The sequence below is a fragment of the Parasteatoda tepidariorum genome, chromosome 11 (assembly GCF_982258835.1).
Source record: "Parasteatoda tepidariorum strain Cologne lab strain chromosome 11, Ptep-v5.0, whole genome shotgun sequence".
Lineage (NCBI taxonomy): Eukaryota > Metazoa > Arthropoda > Arachnida > Araneae > Theridiidae > Parasteatoda > Parasteatoda tepidariorum.
The window spans coordinates 93,287,505-93,301,449 of NC_141765.1; the positions used below are offsets into that span (position 1 = coordinate 93,287,505).

General features: G+C 30.5%; 1 long non-coding RNA gene across 1 annotated transcript in view; it reads right to left on the reverse strand.

Annotated features, from left to right (window-relative positions):
• The window catches only part of LOC147801894 (uncharacterized), a 203,963-nt gene extending 192,773 nt beyond the window's left edge, over positions 1-11,190 (reverse strand). Inside the window, exons 1-2 of the long non-coding RNA XR_015430533.1 lie at positions 10,576-11,190; positions 4,790-4,880 (exon numbers count right to left, since the gene is read on the reverse strand). This is a non-coding gene — a long non-coding RNA (uncharacterized LOC147801894). The remainder of the gene's footprint in view (positions 1-4,789; positions 4,881-10,575) is intronic.
• Positions 11,191-13,945: the final 2,755 nt, after the last annotated feature.

Sequence of the window (13,945 nt, forward strand, 5' to 3'; positions counted from 1 at the left end):
ACCCTATGAAAAAGGCAGCTATAAGGGATTTTAAAATACTAAAGTAAAAAAAGCACATTTAAGCACTTTTTAAAAATGCTACGCACCATGTTAATATATTTGATAACCATTGTTGAACAGCCGACCCAATTTTTGGGTCTACGACTACTAATAATTTTGTAATAAAATCCGAACACTTATAATTTTGAACCAATCCAGAAGACAAGGAAACTCCTGGATCAGTACTCCCAGAGGTATGATTTGTTATGGGAATATTAAGGATATTGTGATCGACAGATTTAAAATGCATCAGTCACCATTTACTACATGGGGAGTCATAGGCTGGTGGGAATCGAATCTACGACCTAAATACCTACATAAATTAATAAATTACGGTGCTTAAGACTGTTTTATTTATTTTAAATAAATGCTGATAATGAAACAATTGTGTTTTTTATCATTTATCGTTTCGGGAGGAAAAAGAAAGTTTCCTAAGATTGTAACTGTTTTATGAACTAAAACTAATTAGACATTCTAATTAGATATATTTGGATTAGCTGCAATTGCTCAAACTCGTTTAGAAATCAATATATAAATTAATTCATTATCGGGATTTAATTGATATTTTAATGGGGATTTTGGTGCTGTTCCCGTAATGGTTAGTTTTCTATATTTTCTTATATTTTAATATGCATTAATGAGTTTTTTCATTTTACGATTAATTTTTATTTATATGAATAGAAAGATGACGGATTTTTTCATATCACATGATCCGTCATGTGGGTTAACAGGGGGTGCTGCAGATAGACTTGATTAAGGGTCTACTGTGGTTAATTAGCTATACCTGATCAATTGTTTTGTTATATTAAACACTTTAAAAATTATAGCTGAGACAAATTTTAGTTAGTTTTGCTTCCAAATATAAGCTCGGTTTTCGTTCGCAACCTCCTGTCCGTGGATCAAATAGTACTCCCCATATGGAACATAAAATTGCTTCCACTTTTTTATTGTGTATTTCTCTCAGATTAGTGTGACTTTCTGTGAACTTAAGGTTGACTAGGCGGTGAGATCAAACTAATCTGTATTAAACTCAAAACTAAGATCAGTCACCTATGCCACACCCATACCGCAAATGTAGTTGTTTTGAAGGATGTTTAAAAGCAAGTAAATTAAAATTATTAAATCAAAACCATCTAAAATATAACACACAACGTTCGCTCCCTCCTTCCCGTGGTAATAATTATCAAACGTTGACCTAACCTTGGTGATAGCACTGAAACAAAAGGTTGGGAAGCACAGTTCTATACCAGTAAATTGGTATGAATAATTGTAGTGGTAGCTACGCTACAATACTCCCCAACCAGAATTTTATTTGTCATACAATTCGATGAATGGATATCACTATATGATGTATTGCAGTTTTTATGAGAGGCCAGAAGAACTGTATTAAGATCACAAGATTTTGAGCGCTGATTGTAAGAGCTGTAATAAGATTACTGGTGTGTGCGGGATTGCTCCTCTCTTGCTATTAGTAGTGTGTACGGATCCCCGTTGCGTGTGATCGAGACTGAGCAGCAACAGAGCGAGGAGGATAATGTCGCAATCACAAATAAAAAGTGAACTGTTCATTGTCTTCTATCCATCACTCTAGATGTATTCAAATCGTTTCAGTGAGAGGTAGACGTGTTGTTCCAAGCAGGCGTGTTTAGATCGTTGCTGACAAGATAGGCGTGTTAAGTTCACGTCCGGAGGTCTTCAATGCGATGAGTTTTTTTTTTCCTCCAATGCCCACTTGGAGAATGACTTACCTCATTCAGGCATCTGAAGGGCAGACTTGTGGGTCACTATTTCAAGGGCACCACATTAGGTGAGCCAACGTTGTCCACAGTAAGGACAGATAGTACAGAGAAGGAAAGGCCTTGCCCGGGATTCGTACCCAGAACCTTTCTGATGCAAGGGCAGTTCCCTAACCCTGACACAGGCCGGTTGGCCTATGCGAGGAGTACGTTAACGAAAATCTCAAAACATGTTTATATACTAATGAATGAGAGTTGAATAATTGCAGTGGTAGTTACGCTACAAAGTTTTTCAACATTAATATTTGTACACGGAAAGAATTTGGTAAAATATTTCTTAAAAATTTGTGTTTGAAAAATAAATTTCTGACCGACACATTTTTTTCACTCATTGTAAATGATTTCGATACTTATTATATTTTAATTACCAGAGCTCAACTCAGAATTCTGAATAAGATAAAAATTTGTCCTTTTCAAATTTAAAAAATAAATTATTTTTGAGTTAGTAACTCATATTATTTCCTTTAATTTTTGACAGTGAACTTTATCAATTTTTTTTTTATTGTGAATTTTATTTCAAATGATTTTAGTGTTTAAAACGAAGAGGCTCATTCAAAGCCGAATTTCGATGGAAAAATTCAAACTAGAAGATTTTTGACAAAGATTAGTTAAAATCTGTTTTGACTATTACTTTTCAGTTGGTAGGCTAACGAAAATTTTTGGTAGGTTTAAAATTTCCTACATTTTTGCTTAAATTTTAAGGTAAAACTCGTGGTTTGTAAAATAAAATTTGCTGTATAAGTCATTATCATAATTTTTTCACGGGATAGCTAGAGAAAAAATTAGGGCCTCACATTTCTTTTATAAACATAAATTTCATTGTGAAATTCGAAATTCCGATTAAAAACTTATTAGATTTATTAAAAATTAGCAAAAGGTAGTTTTGGTCCACACTTTTTTCGGTAGGGTGTCTATCGCAATAACTATCTGTAGTGGACTTTTAGAAGCAAAATTCAAATGCTTAGTTTTTGGTTTTTAAAATTGTTATTTCTGAACTGTAACTATTTTCTACAATTATCTAACGTTCGGAAAAAAATCAAAACTTGTGGTTTCTAAGTCAATAAAAAACTGCAACAATTTTCTTTTTCGTAGACGAGAAATTAGGGTAGGTTATTTCTTGTTAACGTTTCGAGTAGGATAACGTTCGTTCAAATCTTCATCAAATATTAGCTGTCGTGGCAAACTTCTTTTGGTGGGTTTCTCTGGAGTATCAAAATTTCTTTCCGCAAGAAAGTAACATTTTGTGGTCTCATTCAATATTGTGGTTTTTGAGTCAAAGAGTAATTAAAACTTGTTTTTGACCATTTTTGAAAGGCATGTTATGTAAATCATAAAATAAGCAAAACCAATTTTCGTCTTAGCTATGTTACCGTGCATGACCTAAATCAATAGAATTTCTATTTTACCGGTGAATGTCAACAATCACATAGTCGCTTTGGTGAATGTCCGAAATATTTGTTATATGTGATTTGATATTAATTTATTCGTTGATATTATTATATTTAATCGATGTTTTAATATTTGCTGTGGTTAGATTGGGAGAAACATCAGTATTCGGAGTGCCGGTAAAATGCATATCGAGCAGTGGCACTTAACTAGACCTAGTATACATTTTGGACATTGTGAATGTCAACATTCATCGGTGGAAGTCAACCAATTTCTGTCATTCATAGTAACAACTACACTTGAGCAAGTGATCTAACGAATGCATAAGAGCGAGCATTTTGATTTATGGAAAGATTCTGGTGGCTTACTACTAATGTTTGAAGGCAAAATTCGAATTTAAGGTTGCAAGAACAGCAATTATTTATAGCTTATTTTTGCCATGCCATACTCTTTAACAATATTTTTAATTTGCATTAGAATGTACTAGTAATTCCCTACACTATGCTAGCGTTTGGAGGTAAAGTTCAAACTGATGTTGTTGTTTTTTTAAACAGCAATATGCTAAAACTTGTTTAGAGGAAAATTTCAAACTTGCGGTTTCCAAGACAGAGATTCGTATTAACTTGCCTGAGCCATATTTTTTTGACGGTTAGGTTAAACGAAAAGCTTAAGAGTGATAAAAATGAACTTGTTTCTAGGTCAAATTATATTTAAAGTTTATCAATTCAAAACATTTTCCTTTGACAAATTTAAAGCGAATAACTTATAAGGATTATTTTGTCACACAAAGAACTTATGTTTGAAGGCTAAACTGATATTGTGGTTACTTTTGTCAATAAAGCTCTAAAACTTGTATATTAATATAACTTATAATATGCATTGTATTATTATCATTATTTTTGTGGTGAGATTAACGAAAGTATTTATTGAAGTACTGATTTTCTAAATAAGGATAACATAAAGATATTAAATTCAAATTTTCAGTTATTTGTCCAGAATTTTTTTAGCAGTAGGGTAAATAAAAATTTCTGGGGACTAACAATTTCTTACAACATTTACTGTAATTTAAAACTTATTTTATAAACTATCAAGAAAATATTTGTATGTTTGCTATGAAAATTGTTATGTTTCCTAGCAATCAGTAGACACTTTTCGTGAATTTAACGAGAGAAAATATTGATTCGAATACTTTTAGAAAATATTTACAGATCATATCACTCGAGAAGCGTCATAAAATCAACGCGATTTTCTCAGTACTTTTTTTTAATAACTGCTCGAGTCATTTCTCTTTAAATTAATGAAAATTAAAAAAAAGATTATGTTTATCAAAATTTAAGTTTATTGGAGTAGAAGTTAAAGACAAAGTGTTTGTCTGTTGAAATTGGCAGTTTAGAGAAGAAAATGTTTTAGCGATGTTGACAATTTGCTCCAAAAGTTTTTAAAGAAGCATAAAAAATACCTCTACTGGAATTACAATAAAAACTAAAAGGTAAAAGTTAAAACATTTTGTTTTGGGGTCATAACGCGTGAAAATCTTATTTTATAGAAAGAGAAAATAAAATTCTTACCAGAACCATGTTGCAACAATGCATACTGCTCAATTAACGTCATAACTCTGTCCTATCTTGCAAACGAAAGCCACATCTTTTCCTGCATACACTGCAAAGAAAAAAAAATAATCATAAGCAATGTTTTAATGAGCATTTTAAATCATAAAATTATCACAACTCACAACATTTTTTCTCCACAAAATAAATGTGTGCATGATGCTAAAGATCATCGGAACAGGCAAACAAGTGAGTAACATAAAAGAAACGACTAAAGATTTTAATATGTTTTAATTAGACTTGCTAGATTATTTTTAAAACACGATCTGAACATTAAAAACAAGTTATGTAAAAAAATTAAAGTCAATTAATGCAATATAACAAATTTTTATTTTATTTTAGTTACTTTATTATATAATTACAATTTTTTTCTCCCATAACACTAAAATTTATTAATTACATTTAATTAATTAATATTTAAAAAACTGAATTAACATGAAGTGGCTTCCACTACAAAAAATGTATTTGAACCTGAATGGATGATTAAAAAGTATTTTATTAATGATTTGAGCAAGATATATAAATATATATATGTAGGGAGAGTGTGTACTAATAAGTAGGAATCGGAAAAGTGATATCAGACAACTATAAAAGTATAAATTTGGTGACACGTAATGTTCTTTATTGAATTTATCTGACACAGTGAATATAAATAAATTAAATATTTAAATGTGCGCAATAAACTACTTTTTTTGTTCAAATAGAGCTATAAGTTAGAAATTATCCCTGATGTTATTTTCAAAATATATGAAAAACTGAATAGTAGCCCTTGATTCCCACATTGGATCTGAATGAGACTGGATCATTCCATTTATTTCAAAGGTGGGGAAAGTAGAATTTACTGCGCATCATTTCGGCGCAGGAACTATACAGTGAATCCGATTGCAATATTTTCTTTGAAGACACATAAGCTCCTATTCTTTCTGCAAGCAGATTTTTAAAATTAAAACTATGGCGCCATTTACCAATTTGGATTTATATATACATTAACTTATACATTTCTAATAAGTTTTAAATTAATCGGATGTTTTTAAAGATAATATTTTTTACACTCTGATTACATTTTTTTAAAATCATAACTGATTTCATATAGTGTCTGAAATATTTTTTGTATCTCTTTATGTATTTTCATGAAGTTGAGGTAAGAAAATCTAAGTAAAATCTAGAAAGATTAATCATAGTATAGAATTGCCCTGCCCGGTGTACATTTGCCCGGTATACCCTACACTGATGTTTTTTTTAAGGTCAAGGGCCACTGCCCGGTATACATTTGCCCGGTATACCCTACACTGATGTTTCTTCTAATCTATCGTCAGTAAGTATTAAAATATCGAATGATTGTAATTATATCCACGAATAAATTAATATCAAATCGGATGCAATAAATATTTCGGACATTCACCAAAGCGACTATGTGATTGTCAACATTCACCGGTGAAAGTCAACAACCTCCGTTTTCGGTCATTCACAGTAACAAGCACATCATTCACATAATAACCTCATCAGGACGTTTATTTCATACTTTGCCTGAATAACATTTGACATTATATATAATGCCTAGGCAATGTGTGAAATATAAATCATTTCATACTTTGCTGGCTAGTTTTAGGCATTATAAATAATGCCGGATATCATACTTTGTCGGTAACAGATATAAAAATTTATTTAAAAAAAAGCATAAGTACAACACTTTAAAAAAATACTACGAAAAATACCACACCCCTATTTTAAGTCAAACAATACTTGCCATACATATTATTGAAAATACTACGTATGAAAGTAAATTCCGACGCATGCGCAGTAAATTCTACTTTCCCCACCTTTGAAATAAATGGAATGATCCAGTCTCATTCAGATCCAATGTGGGAATCAAGGGCTAGTAAACTGAATCGCTTATACTAAAATTTAAAACAATAACTAATCCATCAGAAAATTCCATTTCGATGATTCCTATTTAATGAATGAATTAATTTTTGAAAAAGCTGTCAAGTCCACTACAAGTTTAAAGAAAACTTGAGTGGACGAATAAAAAGTATTTTATTGACAAATTTGAACAATATATAGTGAGAGTGTGAACTAATTAGTAGAAATTGAATAAATAATCAAACATAAGTAGCATTGCTTAATGGTTCTTCTTTCTCTAGCAATTTCTTATTCAATATAGCCATGTAAAGGCAAGCTTACGCTCAGGTTTGTATGGAATTTCCTTTTCAATGAAAGTTCCAGTTGTCGATATGTGTAACATGTTCTCTTGTTCTAAAAATTTGGTGAAATTTGATATTTTATTCGCAAAATGGCTAAAATGTATATTTTTTTCTAAAAGTTGACTGGGAAAAGAAGTTTATCTGGATCACAATTTTCAACGATGAGCTAACGTATCGTAGAATAATTTCAAATGCTTATTAAAATCAAAATTCTTATCAAAATTAATCAAATTATCAGAAGTTGGATACAGGATAATTAGTCCATAACTTTTTTGGCGTAAGAGATAAGGAATTTTGGCTAATGATTCAATACAAACAGTTAATGTTTGGAACAAAATTAAAACACGTGGTTGTGTGATAAAAAATGCGTTTTTTTAGTTTTTTTTTTCGAAACAAATCTTAAGAAAATTTTTGTTGTCTTAACATAAGTAGGTTAAATAATAGCACCGGCACGCAATCCTGTAATTTCGGATTCTATCAGTTAACAGCTACAGCTAAAAATTTTATTTCGAAGGGAAAAATTATAGGGAAGTTGAATTCAAGCTTCATTCCTTCTAGCTCAAAAATCGTTTAAAGCTTGTTTTAAACAGAAATTTTTGTCACGTGAGCTAAGGATTTCCTATATTTTGCCTCTTTTTGTAGGTCACAATTCAGCTAACGCGTGTTTTGAATGTAACGCTCTCTTTTGTGCGTTGCACTTTTCTAGTCCGCATGCGTCAGTTCTGTTGAAATGCGCATGAGCCCATGAAAAATATAAAACTTACGTAAGTGAAAATAAGATTTTGCAAAAATCCATTTGTTAAAAACGCTAACGTAGTGGAATATCATTTAAACTTTGACCACAAATTCAAAAGAAATATTTACAATGGATGTATAGTTTGTATAAGGTAAGAACTCCCCCACCATAAAGTCTGAGGCGTTCTGCTGCTAATGGAAACAAGAATAGCTCATTTCAGGGAGGGTAGCTCCTCTTCCCTCTAGCGATAACACATTAGACCGAAACAAAAAGATTATCGCTTTCTCTCACCGATTTAAGCCATAACCTGTCCTAAACAATGTCCACACACCACTACTTGACATAGTTATACCTCGTCACCATAGTCACCGCCACAAGTTCAGACGAATGGCTAAGGGAGTTCTTACTTTAGACAAACTATACACTATTTGTTCCGTATTTGTAAGTTACGCTCTTGGCGTTCGAGCATCTCCCCTTGGCACACTGTAAATACGCCAACTTGGCAAGCTGTCTATGTTTGTACGCCATTATAGTCTACGCTCTACACCCGAAAGGGAAACGCAAATAAACTCCTTTTATACAAACGCTTCTCTTCATTTTTACGCCACCCCTCCGCACACTATTTCTTTAAAGCTGTAGCATACGACTCAAGATGCTTTGCTCAACGTAAAACTTTGGATCTGTGAGCAGAAAAATTTGGTAAATTATAGATTTTGATGAATAATTCGGCGATGAATAATGCCGCTTATTATTAATATTTAAAAAATATTATAATTCTATTGCTTATTAAATTTATTTTAATTAAATTACATACTTAAAATAAATATAATTTTGAAATAGCGAAAATATATCTAGATCCTTGTGGAATTAATGCAATTAGACAAGCATAATTTTTTACCATAAACAAAAACCAATAAAATTATATTTTTATTGAATGAACCAATGGTTGTGAGAATACAGGATTCATTTCTAAATTTTATCAATGTATTTCTTCATATTCTCATTCTAGGTTCACGCTTTTAGTTCGAAGACAGGCTTAAACAGATAACATTTAACAGCTATAAACAGCGTGCTTGCAGCTCTGTCAAGCCAACAAGACTTAAATCATGCCAACATAAAGATAGGTATCATATGAAATAAATACGAGCATGCGCGAATGCTTCAATCTTATTTACAGGAGCGAACGAAAGCTAACTTAAAAGTGCGAAATCTCCCTATAAGGGTACTTCATAATTTTGAAGAAACTATAATAAAAGTGTTTATTTTTCTATTAAGAAAGTTGCATAAAATATTGTGTGTATGGTGCGCAAAAAATAAACTTTCCACCCAAACAACTAATCGGATCTTCACATTCTAGGATTATCTTAATGATTCGATGGAGTGATATCAAATAGGCTGACTAATGCTGACGATATTTTAAACTGCTAAATCCGAAACAAAAATATACTTTCTCTTAATAATCATACCTTTTTTACGGATTTAGATTCCTCACCCATAAAATAAAAAACGTAACCGCATTATGGCCGCAATTGCTTGGTCAGAAAAGCGGTTGATGGTACGAGCCTCTTAATGCTAATTTTACAATTTTCTTCAATGAAAGTCGATTTTTTAAAAAATAAAATACGGATTTAGATTTATGACACTCAATCTCGGAAATAGGGTCCCCATAGTTTGATCAGGACAGCAATCCGAAGTTTGGACCCCTAAATATTAATTTTAGCATATTTCCCCATATTTCGGGAACTTTTTAAGCGAAATGAGAAAATTTTTCACAATTATAAAATTTGGTTACCTAAAGATAGTTTCATGCGAAAATTAACTTTGAGTAAACATTTATTATTTTTTATTATCCTAGTTGAAAGAATTTTGAACTATAAGGCATACAACTTTTTACACCATGTAATTTAATTTTACATGGCAAATTTTCCATGTTACAGTGAAATCGGTCAATTACAAAATTGCAGTGACTTCAATTTACGAAATCAAATTAGCGAATCAAATTACAGTGATTCGATACAAAATTACAGTAAAATCGGTCGAATACAACCTGAAAAATCGAATTTTTATATACGATTTTTTTAAAATAAGATTTCTCAGGAATTATTTGACCAATTTCGCACAAATTTTGTATTTTACAATGCAAAATTGTTTTTTTTTTAAATAAGGACTTGTATATCCTACAGTTCAAAAACTTCAGACTATTTTTAAATAGAACAATAAAAAATAACAAATCTTTAAAAATAATATTTTTGCACAGAATTATCCTTGGATAAACGAAATTTATAAATGTGGGTAAAAATGTTTCATTTTGCTTAAAAAAATCTGGCGATATGTTGAAATACGCAAAAAGTAAAACTAATATGAAGAGGTCAAAACTTTGAAGAGTTTTCCTGGCCAAACTATGGGGAGCAAATTTCCCAAATTGCGCCTTCCTCCTATATCTTGGGTGCCAGAATTCTGAATCCGTCGAGAAAACCATACATTTTTTCAGAGAAAGTACGTTTTTGTGTCTAATTTCCTAACTTAAAATATCGTCTACGCTAATTAATTTGCCCCTCGTTTTCCCAATGGTTTCCCTAATGGTTCGTATTAAGACTGAGTCTCAGAACGTAAAGATTAGGGGTGACTCGTTTCTTTTTTTTTCGCACTGCAAAATATATAATTAATTTTTTTGGATTAATTTTTAGCTTTAAAATCTATATAAGTGCATCAAAAAAACTGTAGCGTGAAATTTGTGATCGTATTTAAAATTAAAAGCAAGATTTGAAATAGTTGACATAATAGATTAAAAATTAAACTGTACTTACAGCTGAAGATTCAATTATCAAAAAATCAGCCTTCTTTTTAGCTTCATCATTTCATAGCAGGCAATTTAAAAGAAAATGGATTCCTCTCAGTCCGGCAGATTCCAAACATCAAACATCTCACTTTGTCAGGTTATTCCCGATTTGTCAGACTATTTGAGCAGAAATTAACCTACAAAGCTTAGTAACATTGGATTATAATAAACTAGAGAGAGGATTAATATCAAACAATTTAAAGTTCAAAAAAAAACATAGAAAAATTAAAATTGGAAAAAGTAAACGTTTACGACATTAAAAGCAATTGAAACACAGTACAAGAATAACGACTGAAAATAATCACTCAAGTTGCACAGAGAGGAGAAAAAAAACTAAAACATACATGGGGTGAAAAACTAATTTACATCGGATAAGAACCTGAAAAAAGCAGAACTTTAAAAGAAAAATTCTAGAAAAATCTATCAGATACATTAGAAAAAAATTTTTGAAGAGAAAATAAAAAATTAAAATACATATAAAAATCTGCAAACATAAAAAAAAAACTGAAAAGAATTTGAAACCATAAAAAAATTGGAACAAAACAGAAAACGAGGAAGAATTAAGGAGAAATGAAGTACAAAAAAATAAAAAAGTTGAAAAAATTATTTAAAAAAAAAGCTAAACCTGTGAAAAATTCAAATCAAACGTAAGCAAGGAAGGGTAATGCGAAACATGTTGTTGGGTCTATAAATTCAAATGGATTTGATCAGATGCACACACACACAAATTTTACCAATCAAAATCAACTAGAGTACACAATGGAAAAAATATATGAAACATTGGAAAAAATGTGATACACTATTTGGAGAAACAAAACACTCATTCAAGAAGCTAAAAAAACTCAGAAGGAAGAAAAACATTGAGAAAAAAAACAATAAAAAACATGGGCAAAAAAACAAATACACATTGAAAAAACAAGAGCTTTCATCTGAAATGAAAAGACATATTGGAATTGAATAAGTAATAGTAAATTAATAACCAGTGAAAAAAAAACTCGACTAATCAAAAAACGAAAATATGAAAAATGAAAACAATTAAATACAAATTTTTAAAATAAATTTCCTAAAAAAAAACTGAAAAGCGGAAAATATGGAGCATCGAAAACAAAGTGATTCACGCATATAAACAGAGATGGAAGCTAAAAAAAATAAAATATGGCGATAAAACATTGGTGAGTTTTCTTTCAATGAAAGTATAACCCATCGAAAAACACACTGAAAAAGCTACAGAAAATAGTAAAAAAAATGCAAAACAAACTTTAAGCATACATTGAAAAAAATAAACATTGGAAGAAACAAAGGAACATTGGAAGAATTCACACATTGCAAGAACAAAAAGGTTACCATTCGAAAAACACCTTGGAAAAAGCTTCAGAAAAACATTGAAAAAATGCAAATCACACTTTAAGCACACATTGAAGGAAACTAATTTCAAAACAAGAACGAACGAAAAACTATGGAACAAAAACATAAGACGAAAATATTTGGGACATAAACACAGGATAAAAATTATTAGAACACAAATACAGGATAAAAAAGGATTGTTACAAAAAAAACATTGGAAAAAAGTTTGAAGCACACATTGGAAAATAAAAATTGGGCCAAACATTGAAAGCAGAAAAAATTAAACACACAGTGAAACAAAAATATTAAAACACAAATTGAAAGAAAATAAAGCGAAATACACATCGAAAGAAAAAATTTGAAACGTACATTGAAAATTAAAAGTTGGAAAATAAAATTTGGAAATGAAGCCGGAAATGGATCAGAATACATATGGAAATAAAAACGGATCATGTATTGAAAAAAAAAACAGAATACTATAACAAAAACTATACTATACTAAATACTATACTATACTAAATACTATACTATACTAAATACTATACTAAATACTATACTATATACTATACTATACTATACTATACTATACTATACTATACTATACTATACTACAATATACTATACTATACTATACTATATGTTAAAAAAAATCGATGAAAAGCTGAAACGCAATGTATAACACAGAAAAATAATAAAAGAACAGGAAATCGTAGAAAGTTTTTTAAAAAAACTGAACAATTCAAAAACAAAATTTAGAAAAGTGAAAAAAATTGGAAATATGAAAAAAATGAACACGTAAAAACCACACATAAAGCTGTTCAATAAACAAAAAAGGGTAATTAAACAAATTGTGAATTAGATCGAATGCATTTGAACATAAATGTTAGTAATCGGAAAATCTGAAAAAAAATTGCAGGAAAATATTGAAAAAAATTCAAAACACACATACGGAATATTTTGGAAAACACACACACACCACATTGAAAGCATCTAATTAGAACACCAACACTGGGTCTAAATGGTTGAAACACAAACACTGGGAGAAATAATTTGGAACGCCAACACCGGATAAAAGGAAACACACCAGGTAAAAAATAATCGAATAAAATTGTTTCCAGTTTCAATCCAAAAAAAAAAAAAAAATCATTTAAAAAAGCCACTCTACCTCCTTGCAATAATAAATGAGTGCTTGCTTCCAGTATAGCACCATTCAGAACTTAAGGATAAATAAGTGTCTTACCTTACAAGTGAGAGTTTACTTACTAAGTACGTAACCATTTTCTGAACCTCAAGTAAGAAATCTTTTAAAGTGAATTAAAACTTACCGACAATATTCAGTTACTCTACACTGTTTTCATTCATGTACGTCAGGCGGGTACTTACTGGGGTTCTCAGAAATTTTCTTCAGATTCTAGGGAGGAAAAATTAAAAAAATTAAACGCTATTGATAATGGGCAATCGAAAGAGTACTGTTGTCATGTATTAATACTCGTTAATTTTTTCCCATCTTTAAGAAGAATAGTTTGTTCCTTAAGCATAACACTCTTTGATTAAATGTACACTGCTGTCATGCATTAATACTCATTAATGTTTCCATTTTTAAGAAAAATAGTTAGATCCTTAAGCATAACATGCTTTATTTAAACAAGATATATTTAAAAATAGAAGAGAAAAAACCTTTTTGCAGTTTTCAAAAATACGTTGAATTGTGTAGTCTAATGCTGTGGATTTTTATAGTCGTGAAACTGTTCACGACTATAAAAATTAGTTTTCAGTTGTAACCTTAATACTAAAGTGCAAAATGAAACATTTAAGTAATCTTTCATTAATTCTGCAATTTACACCCAATACTTGATCCATTTGAGGCGAACCGGGTTCGAATTCCAGTCGATACGAATGCCGCATCTGTCTTGCACCGACCACATTGCTGGTGTGAAATATCCTCAGTGGTAGACGGATCCTGGGTCGAAGTTTCCTTGCCATCAGGCTAACCG